Consider the following 12441-nt stretch of genomic DNA (forward strand, 5'->3'; position numbering starts at 1 on the left):
CTATTTTTCTCTATATAAGTAGAAGCAATATAACTTATAGGTATGATGTGGAAAAAATGTGTGAGACAATCCATATAGGGTATTTAACATAATACTAGCTCAGGGCCAACCTCAAGACTCATCAGATATTAACTGCTCTTATTGGTCTGGAGTACTACTCTAGTTTTAAGAATTGAAAAACAAAAGTACCTTCTGCATAGAATGCTTCCTCTCACTTATTTTTCAGGTTTCAGCCTAAAATAATCTTCAAGAAAGAACTGACTTCTCCACTCAGTTCATCATTGGATAAGAAAAAATGACCTGCTTCTCCTGCCAAGCATCCATTCTGGTTGCTCCCCTAACACCTTGCTCTGACTGCTTTTGGAGGAGGTGCCACATAATGCTGAAAAGAACTGTCACGCCCTAGAGGACACGGTATACTTTATTCTTAATCGCCAAACCTTTTGCTGTGTATGAAATACAGGGTCTATAAAATAAATATCTACTGGAGGGAGGAATTAGAGTTGACAAGATGATATATGTGAAAATGTTAAGTTACTGGGAATGTCCTAACTCTCCTTGGGTATTATAGTAATATGCAATAACAAATGTGACATAAAATAATTCCCATTAACTCTTCCTGATCCTATACATGGAGAAACAGTTATTTAACCACTTGCTGTGTAAATTAAAGACAGAATGACATCTCCTCATCCTGGGGCTTCACTGAATGTACAGTTTTATGTACAAATTTTTGTTTCTGCACAAAAGTGGATGCTAATTAAGAAAAAAAAAGGTGTGGAGTCACCATTAATAGCTTAAATAAAAGTCATTTCTAGTGATGTCCACAGGACTTACTAAAAGTTCTATGCTGATCTCATGTGTCAAGAACTGCAGTAGTGACATGGAGAATTGTTCCGGACATGCAACATTGTTCACTCCTTGTGATGCTGAAAGATGGAGAACTTTTTTGTGGATTTTTTATTGTAAATGCTTTTGGTTTGTAGTATATATTCTGGGCTCTGGCGGGACTTTACACAGCCTCCCTAGGCTGCAGATGGGAGGGAGAAACAGCCACTGCTCTGAAGCGGGTGGAGAGCAGCAAAATGAGCCAAGGCTTTGTATGTGCTCATTACAGGCGCAACAGTTATGCAAACGAAGAACCCAACGTTTTACTAAATTGATGCCAAAAATCTTGTCCCACACTACAACAAATGTTTGAATCTGCAAAGAGCCTATGTAGAATAAAATCAATATGCTGTTGTTGGAATACATGTCTTTGGATAAAACTGTTGTTCAGGAATGCCTTGGACACTTATTTTGAATGAGCCTTATCTAATAGAAAATTGGATATGCATTTTTTCTCTATTAGAGATGGAATTTTTGAGCGTATTTTTTTTTTGTACCCCCTCAAAATTTCTGCTGGGAAGAGGTGTGAAGGCAGCAGGAATGAGCAGTTATTATCCTGGGCACTTTCCTTGTGTGAGATGATTATTGAGTATCTGTTTTAGAGATGAGAAAACGAGGCACGGAGAAGGTAAGGAATTTCCCCAAGAGGTGAAATAAGTTTTGAACTCAGAATTATATTCCCTCCATCAAACTCGGTCTCCCCTTGGGCAAGTGGGTGTGGTCCGCGGTTTGGATAAATCACTCTGTTTCTAATTTCCTCATTCCCTTGGCATGAGGTTAATTGCACTCCCAAAAGCAGGTTCTCGAAGTGTGAGCCCCTTCATTGTAGAGAGAGATGAACAATGGTCAAGTATTCACTCGGCCTTCTAGTTAAGGTATTTCTCACTGCTTTGAGAATATCTTCGTTCCAGAAATAATAAGTGAACAGGACAGCAATCTTCCCATCTCTAGTTCAGCTTTGTACTCGCTAGTTCTAGACATGGTTATTTCTAAAACACCAGAAGATTCCTGCAAAACCTGGGGACTTTTGTTTATGACCTTTAATGATCTTTCCATCCATCCCTGTTTTCCTTCTTCATGATTGATCAACTAAGTCTTTGTTCTCTTACAAGATTACCTTACTGTATTGCTTGTCTTGTCATTTGTCCAGCACAGATCATTTTAGAACATGATTATACATTAGAAGATTAATATCAACAATCACATGAATCTGTTCACATTGATTTTTCTGTCAAATTCTACCTGCCAAATTAGGACACAAATAACACAGCCATGAAGGAAGACCCATGGGAAACAAATTTCTTCTAAGAACATTCAATCCCACTGGAGTGAGGACACGGATAACAGTCATACCCACAGAAAGAAAGAGCAGCTGTTGGGTGGTGAGGAGAGGGTAAAAACAGACTCTAGTTTAACTTAAACATGGAAGTCCCATTAGTCCTGGGAGAAGTAGGGACAGAGGAATCCAGGCAGACACCAGTGAGGGATATCTGGCTTTAGTAAAGTTGTAGGTAATTCATGTCTAAGACATTTATATTTATATGTTAAATCCTTGTTTTATTGACCATGCTTTTTATTTGGGGATGATGACAGGGTCCAGCTTTATTTTCCTCCAGAAGGACAGCCAGTATTCTTAAAATCATTGATTAAATACTGAGTCTTTACCCCCCTCCAAAACTAAAATGCCAATTACATCATGTAACAAAACATACATTTAAATCAGCTTCTTGACTCTCTTTTCCTTCTCATTGATCTGCCTGTTTATTCCTGGGCCCTAATCATTCTGTTTTGATCACATTAGCTCAATTCACTCACATATTAAGTGGCAACTATTGAGTGCACACTGCCCCTGGTGTTGTGTGGGTTCTGGAAACAACACAGACACTGAGTTGTGCCCCTGGACTCTCACATTCTAAAGAAACTGCCTGCTATCCAGAGAACTCTTCCATTATTCTTATTTATCATAAACTTCTTGGCAATTATTGCAGACTTATTTTCTAAATAAAACTTTAAATCATTTTGTCTAATTCTAAAAATACCCTAATTAGACATTTGATTAGAATGCACAGAATTTCTATATTAAAATAAGAAGAAATAATTTTATTATAAAGTGTGTTTTTGGATCTTGAAACGTGGTATATCCTCTGATTTGTTCATTTTGTATTCAGTCACGTTTTCAGATTTCTTATCAACGTTATTAGCTTTTATCAGTCTTCTGAATTATGAGATATGCAATCATAACATGAATATAATATTTTGTCTTCTTCCTTCCACCATCAATACTACTAATTTTATTACCTTAGACTCTCTGTAAACAACATTGTTTAAATTGCTGCTCTCTCCTTGTCTTCTGCTTTTTCAAGGCTGATGTTTTTTGTATTTCTTTATATATGATATTTGCTATTGGTATTACACCATCTTTGAAGTTATATTACTTTAACATGGAGTTTTTGTTTATAAATTAGAAATGGCAGCTATTTTTTAAGAGATATTAAATTAGCATTAAATAATGTATTTATATTATGTTTTTCATTAATTTATCAATATGATGAGTTATGTTCCAATATTTTCTAATGTTGAACTATCCCTGCATTCCTGCAATATACTCTTTTGGTCATGGTATGCAATTCATTTAATGGGCACCTGGATTTAATTTGCTGATTTTTATATATAACTTAAGACTGTATTGCATCTATATTCATCAGTGGAATTTTTCATACGTTTCTTTTTATTCCATCTTCATCAGGTCTAGGAAGTAAGGTTATGCTAGCTTTGTAAATTGAATTGGGAAGCTTTCCATCTTTTGCTATGGTCAGAAATTTTTTGAATAACGTAGGATTATCTGTTCACTGAAAGTCAGATAGAATTCAGCTGCAAAACCATCTGGGCCTGGCACATATTTTAGGGAATAGATAATGTTTGAAGAGTGTTGCGGTACAGTGAGAAGAAGACTGTCTTTGTAGCCAGAGAACTACATTTGAATCCCTGCCTGACCCACTGCTCACCGTGTGACTTGGTGAGCGATTCATTTTCTTTTCTATGAGCTAGTGATGTACCTTAACCACCTGCCTATCTTAGAGGAAAGACTGCCTTCCAGCGACATTTTATCTAATGAAAAAGTTGAAATTAGGAGTTGAGTAATATCTGACACAAAGTAGGCGCTCAACCAACGGCCATTTTCCCTTCCTTTCAGTCACCTTTATAGTAATCCTCCCTGCATTCTCAGTCTACCTCAGTAATATACACATTAATCTGTAAATACCAGCATTAAATTTACTAATCTCCCTACAGAGTCCTGTGTATAGAAATCATCCTACAGTTGCTACATTGTGATGGGTCTGCTGGAGGGACTGCTACCTGGGTTCTCTTCTCAGAATGTTACTCTAATTCTAATCAAAGCTCAGGAAATTCTGATGAAGAAAGAGTTGTTTGTTGTTTTGGTTTTTTGGTACCAGAGATTGAACCCAGGAACACTTAACCTCTGAACCACATCCCACCCTTTTTTATTTTGAGATAGGATCTCACTAAGTTGCTAAGGGCCTCATTAAGTTGCTGAAGCTGGGTTTGAACTTGTGATCCTCTTGCCTCAGCCTCCCTAGTTGCTTGGGATTACAGGTGTGCACCACCATACCTCGTTAAGAAACCAGTTTTTGATTTCCAAGTTCTCAATTCGTTTCCCTCCCTCTTCTCACCCTAGATATCCAAAGAAGCTTTTCTATAACACAAATATTGTCTGAAGATTTCTGATTTTAAAAGTGGGTCATCTTGACAGTTTTTTGGGCCAGACACAAAGCCAAGTTTATTATCCAAAAGCATTCATTTAGAGCTTTGGTTATTTATTTCAAGAGCAGATGATTGCCCCATTCATTAGTAGCTAATATTTAATCTTGAGATATTTCAACGCAACAGGTTATTTTTTTTCTAGTGCAAAGTACCATTAAAGAAAAAAAAAATGCTTGGGAGGCTACATGAGCAGTTTCTCAGTGAATTCAAAAGGGAAATCAGACTGATAATTTCAAAGTTACAATCAGGTAGAAATCTACCTAGACTATGTCTGTATGATTCTAAGATAATGCTTGAATAGCTAAAATGGAAAAGACTACCTGTAACAGATTCTGTCTGAGTAAATAAAAAAATAGATAAATATACATATAAATAGAGGCATTACAATTTTTCTGAAGGGTGCTGTAGAAACCATTAACTTTATGTTTTGCAAGAAGAACTTAGGATTCCTGGAAATGAGTAAAAAAAATAGATTTCACTTTATATCACTTTTGAAAACTGTATTATGAATTTAAATAATTATTCTATTCAATATGTTATATGGCAATACTGGCTTCTCCCTGTCCCCCATTAAATTGATCATTATTTATTTGAATTAAGAAATCAAAGGCTCGACCCTGGTTGCACGTTTGTTTGAACTCTTATTCCCTCACTTGGGTACCAAGTCCATCTTCTTACATTTGTCCTTCATCTTGCATCAGCCTTCCCAAGGAAAATTTACTACGAGTCTGGCCTAGAAAACATTTCTGGAACTTAAGCTTTGTTTGGGGGTGTTTTTTGAAAGGAAAATTCACCATCATCAAATACAGTTTCTTGAGCCCACACAGTGTGTGGCATGGGTCCAATAGTTCCTTTCTGGTTCCTTTGAGATTTGTTTATTACTTTGAAAATCAGAATTTCCATAAAACAGCGTAAGACTTCCCTGCCTCATAGCTCAATAGAATAGCTGAGCAAAGAGATTTAACTTAATTTTGAAGGTCGGTTTTGCCACATGTATTAGCAATGATAAAAGCAACAACACAGAACAAAACAACCGTGACCAAGTGAGCACACAGCACAGGAAACTAAGCTTCTTTTTTTTTATTTCTTATGCAACCTTTAGGGTCAACATGATGTTGCTGGAGTTTGCTGGGCTGACTCAGACCTGTTCAGATGCTTGTGTGCAGAGTTAAGGGTGAAATAATCATCCTTCGGGGGGTGGATTAAGAAGAGGTTATAAAGCATGACACTGTTGACAGCTAAAGCAAATTGTCTTTCAGTTCAAGTGCAAGAGACTTTGCTACTGGGGCAGGCTTTGCATTTCAGTACCCCTTCTGTCGTTACTGCTCTTAGCATTCTGGGTTCTCAATTCTGGGTCGGACTCTATCATTCTCCTTATTTGCCATCTAGTGATAACCTGCATGTACCCACAGAAAGTTCTAATTTCCGGAAATAATTTTACTTTGTTAATGGGTATTCTTCCTCCCCTCCCTCCTTTCTTTAACATTGGTTGTTCTCAAACACTAAGTTCTATGTAAGAAAGTGACTATCATTTTCACTAGTCCTAATGAGATAAGAAAACAAGACCAATGACATAATATATTTGTGGCACTCATCAGTGCTGCCTGTCAGATACTCTTAGCTCAGCAGGAACATGGTAACTTGGTCCTTCCTGCCTTATCTGATCGGATGGGGTGTGTGACTAGTTCTAGACAATGAATTGAGAGAAGTGAGGTATGTTACTTGTGGACTGGAGCATTCATTGCTGCTTCAAGAACATTCAGAGCTCTCTTTTTTCCCACTGGCACAACAGTTGATAACATTTGAGAGGGTCACTTTCTCAGTTGCAATCTCCAAGAGATGACCACTTCTGCCTATGCACAAAAAAACATGTAGCATGTTGTTTTAAGCTTCTGAGTCTGTGGGAAAGAGTAGTATTTTTTATTATAGCATAATTTAGCCTGTCCTTGTACAACAGCTAATGTGTGTTGGTAATAAATGCCAACTCTATTTTCTTGGAAATAATTATAATTTATTTTGGTATTTTTTCCTACTTTCAAAAATACTTAAATGTCTTCTAATGCCCTTATTTAAAATGAAAAGCTGGCATTCCCCCATGCAGTCTCCTTTTCTTTGTTGTTGTTTTATTTCAGTTATTGCCATCTAAGAAATTCATAAGTCTGGGAACCACTGCTTTAAGTCTTTCATGACCTAGTAAAAGAGTCAAAGACAGGCCAGAGTTTTCTAAGATATACTGACCTTTGTCCATTAAACTTGAATTCTTTTAAAATCACAGGTGTGATGTGTAGGCATTCACGACATCTAACTACTCCACTCTCTTTGGTTATACAAAGCTCAACTTTTGAACGCCCTGTGTCTTGGAGGCCTCTTGCACGTCTCCTCTCACCTCCTGCAAGAGTTCATTCAATGGCGTCTGCCAATCATGCTGAACCAGTTGGCAGTTTAAGGCACCTGCCCAGGGACAGCATGATCTTCAGATCATGGGAGTCATATTTCAGATACAAAAGCTGTTTCAGGAATGCATGACCTAGTGAGGCAAACTGCTGGTATTTTCACTCATAGGCCCTTGAGTCAGGTGAAAACAGGGACATTTTTTTTTTTTTGTCTGTTTTGTTTACTGGTAACTTCAGGGTTTGCAGAATGAATGGCCCATAGGAGGAACTCAAGAAATATTTGTTGAATCAAGTAATGAAATCTATGTATTTCATAGATCAATGATACAATACCTCATTTAAAAGTACAGATTTCCCGATTGCTTTCCCATTTTTGAAAATGGTAAGTTTAGGCTTCAGAGGCCTTTGATGCCACAACTGAATGAATATGCGATTATTACAGCTCTACATAAATAGGTTAATTTCCCACTGAAAGAACAGGCTTTCCTTTTATCTGACTCACCCAGTCAGACAGGATCGTCCCCTCTGGTATCTTAAGGATATTTCAAAACCACAGGTATTTATGTGGTTTTTAGAGCCTGAAAGCACAAAGCCACATATACTTTCAAAAAGTATTACTATTTTCTTTTCTATTGTTAAAAGTTGAAACTATTCACATATTTACCTGAGGGAGAGTCATGCATGACGGAGCTTTGTGCTCTGAACATTCTTTCCTGGGCTCATACGCTGTCACCCATACTGCTTGGGTTCAAATATGGTTCTTTGCTCACACAGTGAAGGTCTCACATTGCGTGCAGGCACAGTGTTCAAATGTGCTGGGATTTATAGTTTATGTACACACACACCTCAGCCTGATTGATCTGGAACTCTGGGACCTTGGACAGTCTATCTGCAACCTCTCCAGAGCTGATACTTGGTTTAAAAATCATTATGTAAAAACTATATCTCCATTTGCACAAAAGTTCCTGAGCAAGACTCGTAAACCAATGACTGTATTTGACTAATAGAACTTTAAGAGATTTCTAACCTCCTCTTTTAATTTGCTTTATTTGTCTCTAGTCAAATATAGTCAGCTCATCAACAAACACGTACAGAGTGTACAGTCTTCTCGGCCCTATGGAGAGAGCTAGAAATACAGAGTATAGGAAGACAGACAGGATTCCTGCTCTCATGATTCTCATAGCCCTCCTCAAATTAGCAATAAGAATGCACATCACTTTATAATGGAGATGGGTAATTAACTCAGTTTTAAAGGTATTAAACAGACTTATCAGTGCCTCTTACAGAATTCAGCAGAGTTTTAACCTGAAAACTGTGTCTTCAAGATTCATTTGCCGGTTCTCCCCTGTGCTATGAAATAATGAAGTTTAGCATTGCAATTTTTTTTCCCAAAATGAATTACATTCCCATGTGTAAAGCATAAAGACTATGTGTCTGCCTTGTAGAAAGTGTGTACTCACAGCTGTGGTTGCACATCCTTGCAGTAAGCACTGCTAATAAGAACTTCCTATGTTCTTGTTTTTAGGTGACTCTGAGGAACCTCAGGGTGTTTAGATGGAAGAAAGATGTGCTTGACTCCAGGCTTGCGCCTGCCAGGCTCCAGAGTTTATCTGCTTTCTGTTTGTTTTCTGTGCTCCTATTAGGTTGTTGTTAGTTACATTCTGATGTTTGTAGTTTGGGGAAATCTGTATCTTTGTTATTTATGTTATCAATAATGTGACCTGGGCCTTCCTCAGCAATGTTCCAACTGTTCCCAGGTCCTCAATCACTAATTATGCAGATGAACAGATTGTGGAAACTCTTTCCTTATGGCTGCATTCTGGAGGAGTTGTTTTTATTAAATTGCCGATGTCTTGAATTATAATTAGGTACTGGCCCATATTCATAGATTTTTCTCCTCACTCTGTCTCTCTCTCCTCCTCTCTCTTCCTCACTTTTCTCTTTCCCAGCTCCAAATCCTCTCCTTTTCCACTCACTGTGGGCTGAAAACTTTATCAAAGGAGAAAGAGTAAGAGAAGCCTCACATCATTAGCTGCAGAAGTAAGCTCACCTAATCGCAGATGACAGGGCAGTGTGTTAGATATCAGGAGGTGCTGTTCCTTGCAAAAAGTCATTAGGATGTGGAGCAGCCTGCCAGACAGAATAGTAGAAGCTGGAGAGCTTAACAAGTTCAAGGGCAAGGAAGGGATTCATTTACAGCCTTGTAGCACAGCCTGGCCAGTTCACTAAAGGAGATTTAACAGCAGTCAGAAATAGGAAATATGGGGAGAGTGGGGACCTCCAGTTCACTGCAGTTAGCCCAATCTTTACATGGTTCTGATCCTTGTTCAAATTACATTGTTTTTATTATCACACATTTATAAAGCATTCAAGGTGTGTTCAACATCTAATGAAGTTAGGAAATTTGAATTCCTGCTGCTCCCAGGAGCAGCTTTCCTTAAGGAACTTTGAGAGCTTCTGCTTGAGTGAAGCATAGAAGATGCATAGAAGTTAGCTGTGCTTTTGTTTTTTAAAAAATGTATACACATACATACTTGTTGAGTGATGGGCTGTGGGAGAGAATTAAATATAGAATTTACAGTGGATGAGAACATTTATTAAGCCCAACACACACACACACACACACACACACACACACACACACACACACACTCCCCTGATGTTCTTTGTAGCCTAGCTCCAGTTTTTCCTTCGTGGCAGTAAAAGAGATATGTGATTTCAACCAAAGAATGTTACACTAGAAAAAAAGTAGTTAACCACCAAACTTCCTATAATTGTGGGGGGAAAAGATTTATAGAAGAGGAAATGAGTAGATGCTTCCCTCGCACCATGTTCCTGTACATTATGGAGGTGGTGGAGATCAGGAGAACTTAGTATAAGCATTAATACTAATTTTCCAGCACCTGGAAAATAACTAAATGCTAAGGAGTAGTCATTATAGAATTATCTGGAAAGCCACTCATGCTAAACAAGACTGCCTCCCTTGTGTTGTCCGAGGAAGAAAAACATCTGGCACACCTAGATGAGGGAAAAGTGGGGCTTTCTTTTTATGGCAGGGGGAGTAACGGTTTTGATACTATTATCATATGAACTCATGATTCAACTGAAGTCTAAAAGAAATAAGGCTTCTGTGAGAAACTTAATAAGAATGGAATTATATTTACCTGTAGGTAATTGAAATCCAATTTTATTAAATAAGTTATAGAATCATAACATCTTGGCACCAAGACAATTCAGTCTTTTGATTCCAACCTGCTCATCTTAAGACTGCAATAGACCTAAACAATTCCTATGGAAAAATAGTTTATCTTTAAGATTTCCTGAAAAGAAAGCCCTCATATCCTGTATTAAGGTGAAGTTCCAGTTGTTCAGGCCTTCAAGATATTAATCTCAAAATGTGGTGATTTTTGTCACCAACAAAATAAATATGTTTATTATAACTTGAATTTTAAAATTCTTCTGGATTTACATAAAAACCATAAAGATTGTATGGAAAGGTGCCATATACACTGTACTCAGTTTCCCCTATTACTAATGTCTCACAAGAGTATGGTACATTTTTACAATCAATGAACTAATATTAATACATTGATTTTTAACTAAAGCCCATACTTTATTCAGATGCCTGTAGTTTTTATCTAATGTCCTTTTTCTGACTCACTTTTCTTGCCACATGCCACAATGTATGTAAGATTCTTGGGTCCTGGTCCTTGCAATTGTTTTATGATCTCTGGTCCTTTTGTAACCTGTTTTCAGACTTTCCTTGTTTATGATGACCTCAAGTTGACAGTTTGGAAGAGTCAGGTATTTTGTAGTATGACTCTTAGTGATTAGAATTGGGTCACAGGTATTGGGGAGTATGACCTGACCACAGAGGTCATATGTCAATCTCCTCACATCCTATGGAGGAAGTATACTGTCAATAACTTATCCCTGTTGTGTTGACTTTGATCACCTGTGTGAAACAGGGTTATCATTTCTTCACTGAATGCTGTACTACTTGGAAGGAGATAACAAGGCACAGCCCACATTTAATGAGTAAGAGATGATGCCATTGCTTTAAGACAATTCCTAAAAAATAAATAAATAAATAAAATAAAATGTCTTTTTTCTTCAATGTTCTATTTTGTCACCTTAATTCACTGAACTGGTCTACTTCCTCTTGAATATGTCATTTTAATTACAAATTCAGCTAGGTGTGGTGGCACATTCCTCTGATCCCAAACTACTCAGGAGGCTGAGACAGGAAGATTGCAAATTTGAGGCCCCCCCTGGGCAATTTAGACTCAGTCTTAAATAAAAGCTATAGAGTGCATGCCGCTAGGCTCAATCCCTAGCACTGCCAAAAACAAAACAAAACAAAACATTGTACCCAGTTGGATTTGTTTCACTTACATTTTTGAGATATGGCAACTGTGATAGGTGCTAAAAGAAGAAAAAAATAATCTTTACATTCCATCAACTAAATCAATTTAACTATTTTAACTTTGTTTCTTTCTAAAGATCAGCATACATACTTCTGTTTCAACTAAGACTGTCTTAGGCATTTCCAAGGTATCTGATCTTATCTGTTCCAATGTATACTCAGCTGCTGTTTAGAATGCAGAGGCAATAACCTCTCACAGGTGGCCAGATGCTCATAATTCCTTCCTAGCTTTATCTTTGTTGTTTTCAGCAGCCCCAATATTTTACCACTGTTTTATCTCCCATCCCCAAGTAGATCTAAAAACATCAGTAAAAGAGAATGCTCTTATTAACTTACATCTACACTGAATCATTTAGAGTGCCAGAACTATTTTATGACTTTGGTTTAGAGATTCTAGATTAAGAATGGTGAAGAGTTTTCATATCATGCACCTACTTCTTCTAGTTATATTAAACCAAATGTAGAGTAAATTGAGTATTTCATAGAGCTGTCTGAGCTAATACAGCAAGAATTGTAAGACAGATAAGTTGTAGTCATGGGAAAGAGAAAAGTGAAAAGCTACCTCTGGGTGAGATCTTTTATCCTGCCTGACTTTATGACCTTGTCATATTATCCATAAGCAAACCAAAGGTTTTATAGACTTCTTAATGTTTGACTTGATTCTTTTATACTATCAATTTATCAATCTCATGGAAAACAAAATCTAGTCATCATTTTCCATCAGGTAGCCTGGAAGCATATTGGTCTATGGGAGAAGCTTGATTCAATTACGGTTTGTATAAGAAAAGTCAGCAGTTGAAAAGGCAGGAAGACTTCTCTTCCAAGAGTGAAGTCTTACTTTTGTGTTGGACCTTCCCATTCAAATCAAGGTTCAGAAAGAGAAGATGGCAGAAAGGGGCCTGATGTTCAGGCCAGGAGTTAACCTTCTAGGCGTGAGAAACACACAAGCTA

General features: G+C 37.4%; 1 long non-coding RNA gene across 1 annotated transcript; it reads left to right on the plus strand.

The window, feature by feature from the left end:
• The first annotated feature begins 238 nt into the window (after positions 1-238).
• Positions 239-10285, plus strand: LOC125610820. Its single transcript, XR_007340875.1, has 2 exons — positions 239-414; positions 8590-10285. It is a non-coding gene; the product is annotated as an uncharacterized LOC125610820 (long non-coding RNA).
• The last annotated feature ends 2156 nt before the right edge of the window (positions 10286-12441 follow it).

This window comes from Marmota marmota, unplaced genomic scaffold (assembly GCF_001458135.2).
Source record: "Marmota marmota marmota unplaced genomic scaffold, marMar, whole genome shotgun sequence".
NCBI lineage: Eukaryota > Metazoa > Chordata > Mammalia > Rodentia > Sciuridae > Marmota > Marmota marmota.